Source organism: Pseudorasbora parva, unplaced genomic scaffold (assembly GCF_024679245.1).
Source record: "Pseudorasbora parva isolate DD20220531a unplaced genomic scaffold, ASM2467924v1 scaffold_31, whole genome shotgun sequence".
Lineage (NCBI taxonomy): Eukaryota > Metazoa > Chordata > Actinopteri > Cypriniformes > Gobionidae > Pseudorasbora > Pseudorasbora parva.
Window position 1 is genome coordinate 417,074 of NW_027125103.1, and position 14,493 is coordinate 431,566.

Consider the following 14,493-nt stretch of genomic DNA (forward strand, 5'->3'; position numbering starts at 1 on the left):
AACTTGGTATGGGTCATCACCACGATGCCCTGAAGTAGCCTGAGAAGTTTCGAAACAGCGCCACCTAGTGGAGAATTTTTTTTTTCAAACGCTTATAACTTTGGGTGTGGTTGACATATTTTGATGGGAGTGTGTTTTTTGGTCTCCTGAATCCTTGCCGACTCCAACGATACCAGACTTGCCAGGTTTCGGCATATGGTTTGCGCAGAGTTGTAATTTAGTGCTTAAAAAACATTTGCTGATATCTTCGAAACCGCTAGTCCGATCGAGACGAAACCAGCCTCAGAAGTTCGGAAACATAGGTCGATAGCTATACGCTAATGCCCAAATCTCAAAATATTGATAGTAAGGGGTAGTAAAATCCAATCAAAGTCAGGTGTCAGTCCTTTTTTACGTGTTTTTTCATATAAATGTCTATAACTCCAAAACAAAATGAGATATTTTCACCAAACTTGACACACATATGTATGGGCTCACTATGAGGACACATAAAAAAATTGGTGGGATTGTGCCTCTTGGTGGCGCTATAATAAAACAAAACATGAAATTCCCATTGACTTCAATGCAGTATTATGGTTTAAAATGCTAATGCTATAATTTAAGAATGCATTAGCGTATCGTTACAAAACTCGGTATGTGTCTTCCGCTCCATGTCCTGAAGATACTCAAAAAGTTTCGGGGTAGCGCCACCTTGTGGTCAAAAGTTGTAATAAAATGTACAGAAATGCGAATAACTTTTGATTAAATTAACCCATTGTAATGAAACTGGTCATAATACAGTCAATGGCTCATGCCGAGAACATGGATACCAATTGTGCCATATTTTGCAAACCTATCTGTCCTCCGTCTTGTTATTTGTTAAAAACCTACTTTTTCAAACTCATCCTAGACCGTTTGTCCGATTTTCACCAAAATTGATCCGTATCGTCTTCAGACCATGCCGACAAATAGTTATGGATTTCGGATTGATAGACAAAACAGTTTTCATATACCACTGCAACAGAGTTGAGCCATGATGCAAAAATTACTCTTGAGGCTGTATCTCTGCAATGCTTTGACATATTGACACCAAACTTTGCATGTGTCATTGTCATCTCAATCTGACTAAACCACATCAGTTTCGTAACAGTGACACCTATTGGTCGAAAGTGATAAACCATTAAACCATTATTATTGACTGTATTTAAAATTTGACTGCTATTTTGCCTAAAATCAACTTAATAGGTCCTTAATGGCTCATTGTTGCAGTTGGCTTGAGACTTCCAGCCATGCTGGCATGTCTTGTCTTCTTCTTTGCGCTTGGCCCCGATAATGGCTGCTTGCAGCTATATTTATTATTCTGCTTCTTCTTCTTCTTCTTCTTCTTCCGCCATAGGAGTCTCTGGCAGCCCATAGAACCGTATGGTAAAAAGTTGTGAAATTTGGCACACTCATAGAGGCCAGTCTGAGCTGTCACTATAGCAAATTTGGTGCCTCTAACTCAATCCCTCTAGCGCCACCACCTGTCCAAAGTTTCACTCATATTTATGCTTATAACTTTTGACCCCTAAGGGCTAGAAACAAAATTCTTTTTTCATCGGATTCCTTGGCTCAAGCCGATTCGATTTCACCCTATGATGTCATTTTCCGGTATGCAAATTTTCCCGCCATTTTGAATTTTCTGAAAAACCTACTTTTTCGAACTCCTCCTAGGCCGTTGCTCCGATTTTCACGAAAATTGAAACAGATCATCTTCAGAGCATGTTGACAAAAAGTTATGGAATTCAAGTTGATTCGTCCAATCGTTTTCAATAAACGCACAAACAAATTTTACGTGGAGGTTGCAAAAACACACTAAAGGCTATATCTCCGCAACGCTTTATCGTATTCAAACCAACCTTGGTACATGTCATCACAAGCATGACTTGAAGCAACATGCAGCGTTTCGGCGCAGCGCCACCTACCTGTCCGGAGATACGAAAAATGCCTATTTTGGCTTATAACTTCTGAACCGTTTATCCAAAAATCATAAAATTGGTCTCATTAGATTCAGGGCGTCATGCCGAGTCGACTGATATCCAATTTTACCATGTCGGCCATTTTGGATGTCGGCCATTTTGAATTATGTGCAAAAATGCTGTATTTTATGAACGCATGAACAGATTGTTATGAAACTTGGTATGGGTCATCACCACGATGCCCTGAAGTAGCCTGAGAAGTTTCGAAACAGCGCCACCTAGTGGAGAATTTTTTTTTTCAAACGCTTATAACTTTGGGTGTGGTTGACATATTTTGATGGGAGTGTGTTTTTTGGTCTCCTGAATCCTTGCCGAGTCCAACGATACCAGACTTGCCAGGTTTCGGCATATGGTTTGCGCAGAGTTGTAATTTAGTGCTTAAAAAACATTTGCTGATATCTTCGAAACCGCTAGTCCGATCGAGACGAAACCAGCCTCAGAAGTTCGGAAACATAGGTCGATAGCTATACGCTAATGCCCAAATCTCAAAATATTGATAGTAAGGGGTAGTAAAATCCAATCAAAGTCAGGTGTCAGTCATTTTTTACGTGTTTTTTCATATAAATGTCTATAACTCCAAAACAAAATGAAATATTTTCACCAAACTTGACACACATATGTATGGGCTCACTACGAGGACACATAAAAAAATTGGTGGGATTGTGCCTCTTGGTGGCGCTATAATAAAACAAAACATGAAATTCCCATTGACTTCAATGCAGTATTACGGTTTAAAATGCTAATGCTATAATTTAAGAATGCACTAGTGTATCATTACAAAACTCGGTATGTGTCTTCCGCTCTATGTCCCGAAGATATTCAAATAGTTTCGGGGCAGCGCCACCTTGTGGTCAAAAGTTGTAATAAAATGTACAAAAATGCTAATAACTTTTGATTAAATTAGCCTATTGTAATGAGACTGGTCATAATACATTCATTGGCTCATGCCGAGAAGATAGATACCAATTTTGCCATATTTTGCAAACATATCTGTGCTCCATCTTGTTATTTGTTAAAAATCTACTTTTTCAAACTCATCCTAGACCGTTTGTCCGATTTTCACCAAAATTGATCCGTATCGTCTTCAGACCATGCTGACAAATACTTATGGATTTCGGATTGATAGACAAAACAGTTTTCATATACCACTGCAACAGAGTTGAGCCATGATGCAAAAATTACTCTTGAGGCTGTATCTCTGCAATGCTTTGACATATTGACACCAAACTTTGCATGTGTCATTGTCATCTCAATCTGACTAAACCACATCAGTTTCGTAACAGTGACACCTATTGGTCGAAAGTGATAAACCATTAAACCATTATTATTGACTGTATTTAAAATTTGACTGCTATTTTGCCTAAAATCAACTTAATAGGTCCTTAATGGCTCATTGTTGCAGTTGGCTTGAGACTTCCAGCCATGCTGGCATGTCTTGTCTTCTTCTTTGCGCTTGGCCCCGATAATGGCTGCTTGTTATTATTCTGCTTCTTCTTCCGCCATAGGAGTCTCTGGCAGCCCATAGAACCGTATGGTAAAAAGTTGTGAAATTTGGCACACTCATAGAGGCCAGTCTGAGCTGTCACTATAGCAAATTTGGTGCCTCTAACTCAATCCCTCTAGCGCCACCACCTGTCCAAAGTTTCACTCATATTTATGCTTATAACTTTTGACCCCTAAGGGCTAGAAACAAAATTCTTTTTTCATCGGATTCCTTGGCTCAAGCCGATTCGATTTCACCCTATGATGTCATTTTCCGGTATGCAAATTTTCCCGCCATTTTGAATTTTCTGAAAAACCTACTTTTTCGAACTCCTCCTAGGCCGTTGCTCCGATTTTCACGAAAATTGAAACAGATCATCTTCAGAGCATGCTGACAAAAAGTTATGGAATTCAAGTTGATTCGTCCAATCGTTTTCAATAAACGCACAAACAAATTTTACGTGGAGGTTGCAAAAACACACTAAAGGCTATATCTCCACAACGCTTTATCGTATTCAAACCAAACTTGGTACATGTCATCACAAGCATGACCTGAAGCAACATGCAGCGTTTCGGCGCAGCGCCACCTACTGGTCCGGAGATACGAAAAATGCATATTTTGGCTTATAACTTCTGAACCGTTTATCCAAAAATCATAAAATTGGTCTCATTAGATTCAGGGCGTCATGCCGAGTCGACTGATATCCAATTTTACCATGTCGGCCATTTTGGATGTCGGCCATTTTGAATTATGTGCAAAAATGCTGTATTTTATGAACGCATGAACGGATTGTTACGAAACTTGGTATGGGTCATCACCACGATGCCCTGAAGTAGCCTGAGAAGTTTCGAAACAGCGCCACCTAGTGGATAATTCTTTTTTTTTCAAACGCTTATAACTTTGGGTGTGAGTGAAAAATTTTGATGGGAGTAGCTTTTTTGGGCTCCTGAATCCTTGCCGAGTCCAACGATACAAGACATGCCCAGTTTCGGCATATGGTTTGCGCAGCGTTGTAATTTAGCGCTTAAAAAACATTTGCTGATATCTTCAAAACCGCTAGTCCGATCGAGACGAAACCAGCCTCAGAAGTTCGGAAACATAGGTCGATAGTTATTCGCTAATGCCCAAATGTCAAAATATTGATAGTAAGGGGTAGTAAAATCCAATCAAAGTCAGGTGTCAGTCATTTTTTACGTGTTTTTTCATATAAATGTCTATAACTCCAAAACAAAATGAAATATTTTCACCAAACTTGACACACATATGTATGGGCTCACTACGAGGACACATAAAAAAATTGGTGGGATTGTGCCTCTTGGTGGCGCTATAATAAAACAAAACATGAAATTCCCATTGACTTCAATGCAGTATTACGGTTTAAAATGCTAATGCTATAATTTAAGAATGCACTAGTGTATCATTACAAAACTCGGTATGTGTCTTCCGCTCTATGTCCCGAAGATATTCAAAAAGTTTCGGGGCAGCGCCACCTTGTGGTCAAAAGTTGTAATAAAATGTACAAAAATGCTAATAACTTTTGATTAAATTAGCCTATTGTAATGAGACTGGTCATAATACATTCATTGGCTCATGCCGAGAAGATAGATACCAATTTTGCCATATTTTGCAAACATATCTGTGCTCCATCTTGTTATTTGTTAAAAATCTACTTTTTCAAACTCATCCTAGACCGTTTGTCCGATTTTCACCAAAATTGATCCGTATCGTCTTCAGACCATGCTGACAAATAGTTATGGATTTCGGATTGATAGACAAAACAGTTTTCATATACCACTGCAACAGAGTTGAGCCATGATGCAAAAATTACTCTTGAGGCTGTATCTCTGCAATGCTTTGACATATTGACACCAAACTTTGCATGTGTCATTGTCATCTCAATCTGACTAAACCACATCAGTTTCGTAACAGTGACACCTATTGGTCGAAAGTGATAAACCATTAAACCATTATTATTGACTGTATTTAAAATTTGACTGCTATTTTGCCTAAAATCAACTTAATAGGTCCTTAATGGCTCATTGTTGCAGTTGGCTTGAGACTTCCAGCCATGCTGGCATGTCTTGTCTTCTTCTTTGCGCTTGGCCCCGATAATGGCTGCTTGTTATTATTCTGCTTCTTCTTCTTCTTCTTCCGCCATAGGAGTCTCTGGCAGCCCATAGAACCGTATGGTAAAAAGTTGTGAAATTTGGCACACTCATAGAGGCCAGTCTGAGCTGTCACTATAGCAAATTTGGTGCCTCTAACTCAATCCCTCTAGCGCCACCACCTGTCCAAAGTTTCACTCATATTTACGCTTATAACTTTTGACCCCTAAGGGCTAGAAACAAAATTCTTTTTTCATCGGATTCCTTGGCTCAAGCCGATTCGATTTCACCCTATGATGTCATTTTCCGGTATGCAAATTTTCCCGCCATTTTGAATTTTCTGAAAAACCTACTTTTTCGAACTCCTCCTAGGCCGTTGCTCCGATTTTCACGAAAATTGAAACAGATCATCTTCAGAGCATGTTGACAAAAAGTTATGGAATTCAAGTTGATTCGTCCAATCGTTTTCAATAAACGCACAAACAAATTTTACGTGGAGGTTGCAAAAACACACTAAAGGCTATATCTCCGCAACGCTTTATCGTATTCAAACCAACCTTGGTACATGTCATCACAAGCATGACTTGAAGCAACATGCAGCGTTTCGGCGCAGCGCCACCTACCTGTCCGGAGATACGAAAAATGCCTATTTTGGCTTATAACTTCTGAACCGTTTATCCAAAAATCATAAAATTGGTCTCATTAGATTCAGGGCGTCATGCCGAGTCGACTGATATCCAATTTTACCATGTCGGCCATTTTGGATGTCGGCCATTTTGAATTATGTGCAAAAATGCTGTATTTTATGAACGCATGAACAGATTGTTATGAAACTTGGTATGGGTCATCACCACGATGCCCTGAAGTAGCCTGAGAAGTTTCGAAACAGCGCCACCTAGTGGAGAATTTTTTTTTTCAAACGCTTATAACTTTGGGTGTGGTTGACATATTTTGATGGGAGTGTGTTTTTTGGTCTCCTGAATCCTTGCCGACTCCAACGATACCAGACTTGCCAGGTTTCGGCATATGGTTTGCGCAGAGTTGTAATTTAGTGCTTAAAAAACATTTGCTGATATCTTCGAAACCGCTAGTCCGATCGAGACGAAACCAGCCTCAGAAGTTCGGAAACATAGGTCGATAGCTATACGCTAATGCCCAAATCTCAAAATATTGATAGTAAGGGGTAGTAAAATCCAATCAAAGTCAGGTGTCAGTCATTTTTTACGTGTTTTTTCATATAAATGTCTATAACTCCAAAACAAAATGAAATATTTTCACCAAACTTGACACACATATGTATGGGCTCACTACGAGGACACATAAAAAAATTGGTGGGATTGTGCCTCTTGGTGGCGCTATAATAAAACAAAACATGAAATTCCCATTGACTTCAATGCAGTATTACGGTTTAAAATGCTAATGCTATAATTTAAGAATGCACTAGTGTATCGTTACAAAACTCGGTATGTGTCTTCCGCTCTATGTCCCGAAGATATTCAAAAAGTTTCGGGGCAGCGCCACCTTGTGGTCAAAAGTTGTAATAAAATGTACAAAAATGCTAATAACTTTTGATTAAATTAGCCTATTGTAATGAGACTGGTCATAATACATTCATTGGCTCATGCCGAGAAGATAGATACCAATTTTGCCATATTTTGCAAACATATCTGTGCTCCATCTTGTTATTTGTTAAAAATCTACTTTTTCAAACTCATCCTAGACCGTTTGTCCGATTTTCACCAAAATTGATCCGTATCGTCTTCAGACCATGCTGACAAATACTTATGGATTTCGGATTGATAGACAAAACAGTTTTCATATACCACTGCAACAGAGTTGAGCCATGATGCAAAAATTACTCTTGAGGCTGTATCTCTGCAATGCTTTGACATATTGACACCAAACTTTGCATGTGTCATTGTCATCTCAATCTGACTAAACCACATCAGTTTCGTAACAGTGACACCTATTGGTCGAAAGTGATAAACCATTAAACCATTATTATTGACTGTATTTAAAATTTTACTGCTATTTTGCCTAAAATCAACTTAATAGGTCCTTAATGGCTCATTGTTGCAGTTGGCTTGAGACTTCCAGCCATGCTGGCATGTCTTGTCTTCTTCTTTGCGCTTGGCCCCGATAATGGCTGCTTGCAGCTATATTTAGGGGCCAAGCACCGAAGGTGCGGAGGCACCTATTGAAATCGTTAGTGTTCCTATTATTATTATTCTGCTTCTTCTTCTTCTTCTTTTTCTTCTTCCGCCATAGGAGTCTCTGGCAGCCCATAGAACCGTATGGTAAAAAGTTGTGAAATTTGGCACACTCATAGAGGCCAGTCTGAGCTGTCACTATAGCAAATTTGGTGCCTCTAACTCAATCCCTCTAGCGCCACCACCTGTCCAAAGTTTCACTCATATTTATGCTTATAACTTTTGACCCCTAAGGGCTAGAAACAAAATTCTTTTTTCATCGGATTCCTTGGCTCAAGCCGATTCGATTTCACCCTATGATGTCATTTTCCGGTATGCAAATTTTCCCGCCATTTTGAATTTTCTGAAAAACCTACTTTTTCGAACTCCTCCTAGGCCGTTGCTCCGATTTTCACGAAAATTGAAACAGATCATCTTCAGAGCATGTTGACAAAAAGTTATGGAATTCAAGTTGATTCGTCCAATCGTTTTCAATAAACGCACAAACAAATTTTACGTGGAGGTTGCAAAAACACACTAAAGGCTATATCTCCGCAACGCTTTATCGTATTCAAACCAACCTTGGTACATGTCATCACAAGCATGACTTGAAGCAACATGCAGCGTTTCGGCGCAGCGCCACCTACCTGTCCGGAGATACGAAAAATGCCTATTTTGGCTTATAACTTCTGAACCGTTTATCCAAAAATCATAAAATTGGTCTCATTAGATTCAGGGCGTCATGCCGAGTCGACTGATATCCAATTTTACCATGTCGGCCATTTTGGATGTCGGCCATTTTGAATTATGTGCAAAAATGCTGTATTTTATGAACGCATGAACAGATTGTTATGAAACTTGGTATGGGTCATCACCACGATGCCCTGAAGTAGCCTGAGAAGTTTCGAAACAGCGCCACCTAGTGGAGAATTTTTTTTTTCAAACGCTTATAACTTTGGGTGTGGTTGACATATTTTGATGGGAGTGTGTTTTTTGGTCTCCTGAATCCTTGCCGACTCCAACGATACCAGACTTGCCAGGTTTCGGCATATGGTTTGCGCAGAGTTGTAATTTAGTGCTTAAAAAACATTTGCTGATATCTTCGAAACCGCTAGTCCGATCGAGACGAAACCAGCCTCAGAAGTTCGGAAACATAGGTCGATAGCTATACGCTAATGCCCAAATCTCAAAATATTGATAGTAAGGGGTAGTAAAATCCAATCAAAGTCAGGTGTCAGTCATTTTTTGCGTGTTTTTTCATATAAATGTCTATAACTCCAAAACAAAATGAAATATTTTCACCAAACTTGACACACATATGTATGGGCTCACTACGAGGACACATAAAAAAATTGGTGGGATTGTGCCTCTTGGTGGCGCTATAATAAAACAAAACATGAAATTCCCATTGACTTCAATGCAGTATTACGGTTTAAAATGCTAATGCTATAATTTAAGAATGCACTAGTGTATCATTACAAAACTCGGTATGTGTCTTCCGCTCTATGTCCCGAACATATTCAAAAAGTTTCGGGGCAGCGCCACCTTGTGGTCAAAAGTTGTAATAAAATGTACAAAAATGCTAATAACTTTTGATTAAATTAGCCTATTGTAATGAGACTGGTCATAATACATTCATTGGCTCATGCCGAGAAGATAGATACCAATTTTGCCATATTTTGCAAACATATCTGTGCTCCATCTTGTTATTTGTTAAAAATCTACTTTTTCAAACTCATCCTAGACCGTTTGTCCGATTTTCACCAAAATTGATCCGTATCGTCTTCAGACCATGCTGACAAATAGTTATGGATTTCGGATTGATAGACAAAACAGTTTTCATATACCACTGCAACAGAGTTGAGCCATGATGCAAAAATTACTCTTGAGGCTGTATCTCTGCAATGCTTTGACATATTGACACCAAACTTTGCATGTGTCATTGTCATCTCAATCTGACTAAACCACATCAGTTTCGTAACAGTGACACCTATTGGTCGAAAGTGATAAACCATTAAACCATTATTATTGACTGTATTTAAAATTTGACTGCTATTTTGCCTAAAATCAACTTAATAGGTCCTTAATGGCTCATTGTTGCAGTTGGCTTGAGACTTCCAGCCATGCTGGCATGTCTTGTCTTCTTCTTTGCGCTTGGCCCCGATAATGGCTGCTTGCAGCTATATTTATTATTCTGCTTCTTCTTCCGCCATAGGAGTCTCTGGCAGCCCATAGAACCGTATGGTAAAAAGTTGTGAAATTTGGCACACTCATAGAGGCCAGTCTGAGCTGTCACTATAGCAAATTTGGTGCCTCTAACTCAATCCCTCTAGCGCCACCACCTGTCCAAAGTTTCACTCATATTTATGCTTATAACTTTTGACCCCTAAGGGCTAGAAACAAAATTCTTTTTTCATCGGATTCCTTGGCTCAAGCCGATTCGATTTCACCCTATGATGTCATTTTCCGGTATGCAAATTTTCCCGCCATTTTGAATTTTCTGAAAAACCTACTTTTTCTAACTCCTCCTAGGCCGTTGCTCCGATTTTCACGAAAATTGAAACAGATCATCTTCAGAGCATGTTGACAAAAAGTTATGGAATTCAAGTTGATTCGTCCAATCGTTTTCAATAAACGCACAAACAAATTTTACGTGGAGGTTGCAAAAACACACTAAAGGCTATATCTCCGCAACGCTTTATCGTATTCAAACCAACCTTGGTACATGTCATCACAAGCATGACTTGAAGCAACATGCAGCGTTTCGGCGCAGCGCCACCTACCTGTCCGGAGATACGAAAAATGCCTATTTTGGCTTATAACTTCTGAACCGTTTATCCAAAAATCATAAAATTGGTCTCATTAGATTCAGGGCGTCATGCCGAGTCGACTGATATCCAATTTTACCATGTCGGCCATTTTGGATGTCGGCCATTTTGAATTATGTGCAAAAATGCTGTATTTTATGAACGCATGAACAGATTGTTATGAAACTTGGTATGGGTCATCACCACGATGCCCTGAAGTAGCCTGAGAAGTTTCGAAACAGCGCCACCTAGTGGAGAATTTTTTTTTTCAAACGCTTATAACTTTGGGTGTGGTTGACATATTTTGATGGGAGTGTGTTTTTTGGTCTCCTGAATCCTTGCCGACTCCAACGATACCAGACTTGCCAGGTTTCGGCATATGGTTTGCGCAGAGTTGTAATTTAGTGCTTAAAAAACATTTGCTGATATCTTCGAAACCACTAGTCCGATCGAGACGAAACCAGCCTCAGAAGTTCGGAAACATAGGTCGATAGCTATACGCTAATGCCCAAATCTCAAAATATTGATAGTAAGGGGTAGTAAAATCCAATCAAAGTCAGGTGTCAGTCATTTTTTACGTGTTTTTTCATATAAATGTCTATAACTCCAAAACAAAATGAAATATTTTCACCAAACTTGACACACATATGTATGGGCTCACTACGAGGACACATAAAAAAATTGGTGGGATTGTGCCTCTTGGTGGCGCTATAATAAAACAAAACATGAAATTCCCATTGACTTCAATGCAGTATTACGGTTTAAAATGCTAATGCTATAATTTAAGAATGCACTAGTGTATCATTACAAAACTCGGTATGTGTCTTCCGCTCTATGTCCCGAAGATATTCAAAAAGTTTCGGGGCAGCGCCACCTTGTGGTCAAAAGTTGTAATAAAATGTACAAAAATGCTAATAACTTTTGATTAAATTAGCCTATTGTAATGAGACTGGTCATAATACATTCATTGGCTCATGCCGAGAAGATAGATACCAATTTTGCCATATTTTGCAAACATATCTGTGCTCCATCTTGTTATTTGTTAAAAATCTACTTTTTCAAACTCATCCTAGACCGTTTGTCCGATTTTCACCAAAATTGATCCGTATCGTCTTCAGACCATGCTGACAAATACTTATGGATTTCGGATTGATAGACAAAACAGTTTTCATATACCACTGCAACAGAGTTGAGCCATGATGCAAAAATTACTCTTGAGGCTGTATCTCTGCAATGCTTTGACATATTGACACCAAACTTTGCATGTGTCATTGTCATCTCAATCTGACTAAACCACATCAGTTTCGTAACAGTGACACCTATTGGTCGAAAGTGATAAACCATTAAACCATTATTATTGACTGTATTTAAAATTTGACTGCTATTTTGCCTAAAATCAACTTAATAGGTCCTTAATGGCTCATTGTTGCAGTTGGCTTGAGACTTCCAGCCATGCTGGCATGTCTTGTCTTCTTCTTTGCGCTTGGCCCCGATAATGGCTGCTTGTTAGGGGCCAAGCACCGAAGGTGCGGAGGCACCTATTGAAATTGTTAGTGTTCCTATTATTATTATTCTGCTTCTGCTTCTTCTTCCGCCATAGGAGTCTCTGGCAGCCCATAGAACCGTATGGTAAAAAGTTGTGAAATTTGGCACACTCATAGAGGCCAGTCTGAGCTGTCACTATAGCAAATTTGGTGCCTCTAACTCAATCCCTCTAGCGCCACCACCTGTCCAAAGTTTCACTCATATTTATGCTTATAACTTTTGACCCCTAAGGGCTAGAAACAAAATTCTTTTTTCATCGGATTCCTTGGCTCAAGCCGATTCGATTTCACCCTATGATGTCATTTTCCGGTATGCAAATTTTCCCGCCATTTTGAATTTTCTGAAAAACCTACTTTTTCGAACTCCTCCTAGGCCGTTGCTCCGATTTTCACGAAAATTGAAACAGATCATCTTCAGAGCATGTTGACAAAAAGTTATGGAATTCAAGTTGATTCGTCCAATCGTTTTCAATAAACGCACAAACAAATTTTACGTGGAGGTTGCAAAAACACACTAAAGGCTATATCTCCGCAACGCTTTATCGTATTCAAACCAACCTTGGTACATGTCATCACAAGCATGACTTGAAGCAACATGCAGCGTTTCGGCGCAGCGCCACCTACCTGTCCGGAGATACGAAAAATGCCTATTTTGGCTTATAACTTCTGAACCGTTTATCCAAAAATCATAAAATTGGTCTCATTAGATTCAGGGCGTCATGCCGAGTCGACTGATATCCAATTTTACCATGTCGGCCATTTTGGATGTCGGCCATTTTGAATTATGTGCAAAAATGCTGTATTTTATGAACGCATGAACAGATTGTTATGAAACTTGGTATGGGTCATCACCACGATGCCCTGAAGTAGCCTGAGAAGTTTCGAAACAGCGCCACCTAGTGGAGAATTTTTTTTTTCAAACGCTTATAACTTTGGGTGTGGTTGACATATTTTGATGGGAGTGTGTTTTTTGGTCTCCTGAATCCTTGCCGACTCCAACGATACCAGACTTGCCAGGTTTCGGCATATGGTTTGCGCAGAGTTGTAATTTAGTGCTTAAAAAACATTTGCTGATATCTTCGAAACCGCTAGTCCGATCGAGACGAAACCAGCCTCAGAAGTTCGGAAACATAGGTCGATAGCTATACGCTAATGCCCAAATCTCAAAATATTGATAGTAAGGGGTAGTAAAATCCAATCAAAGTCAGGTGTCAGTCCTTTTTTACGTGTTTTTTCATATAAATGTCTATAACTCCAAAACAAAATGAGATATTTTCACCAAACTTGACACACATATGTATGGGCTCACTATGAGGACACATAAAAAAATTGGTGGGATTGTGCCTCTTGGTGGCGCTATAATAAAACAAAACATGAAATTCCCATTGACTTCAATGCAGTATTATGGTTTAAAATGCTAATGCTATAATTTAAGAATGCATTAGCGTATCGTTACAAAACTCGGTATGTGTCTTCCGCTCCATGTCCTGAAGATACTCAAAAAGTTTCGGGGTAGCGCCACCTTGTGGTCAAAAGTTGTAATAAAATGTACAGAAATGCGAATAACTTTTGATTAAATTAACCCATTGTAATGAAACTGGTCATAATACAGTCAATGGCTCATGCCGAGAACATGGATACCAATTGTGCCATATTTTGCAAACCTATCTGTCCTCCGTCTTGTTATTTGTTAAAAACCTACTTTTTCAAACTCATCCTAGACCGTTTGTCCGATTTTCACCAAAATTGATCCGTATCGTCTTCAGACCATGCTGACAAATAGTTATGGATTTCGGATTGATAGACAAAACAGTTTTCATATACCACTGCAACAGAGTTGAGCCATGATGCAAAAATTACTCTTGAGGCTGTATCTCTGCAATGCTTTGACATATTGACACCAAACTTTGCATGTGTCATTGTCATCTCAATCTGACTAAACCACATCAGTTTCGTAACAGTGACACCTATTGGTCGAAAGTGATAAACCATTAAACCATTATTATTGACTGTATTTAAAATTTGACTGCTATTTTGCCTAAAATCAACTTAATAGGTCCTTAATGGCTCATTGTTGCAGTTGGCTTGAGACTTCCAGCCATGCTGGCATGTCTTGTCTTCTTCTTTGCGCTTGGCCCCGATAATGGCTGCTTGCAGCTATATTTAGGGGCCAAGCACCGAAGGTGCGGAGGCACCTATTGAAATCGTTAGTGTTCCTATTATTAGGGGCCAAGCACCGAAGGTGCGGAGGCACCTATTGAAACCGTTGTCGCACTTTCTTCTTCCGCCATGGAGGTCTATGGCAGCCCATAGAACCGTTTGCGGGAAAGTTGTAACGATTTGACATTCTGATAGAGGGCAGTCCCAA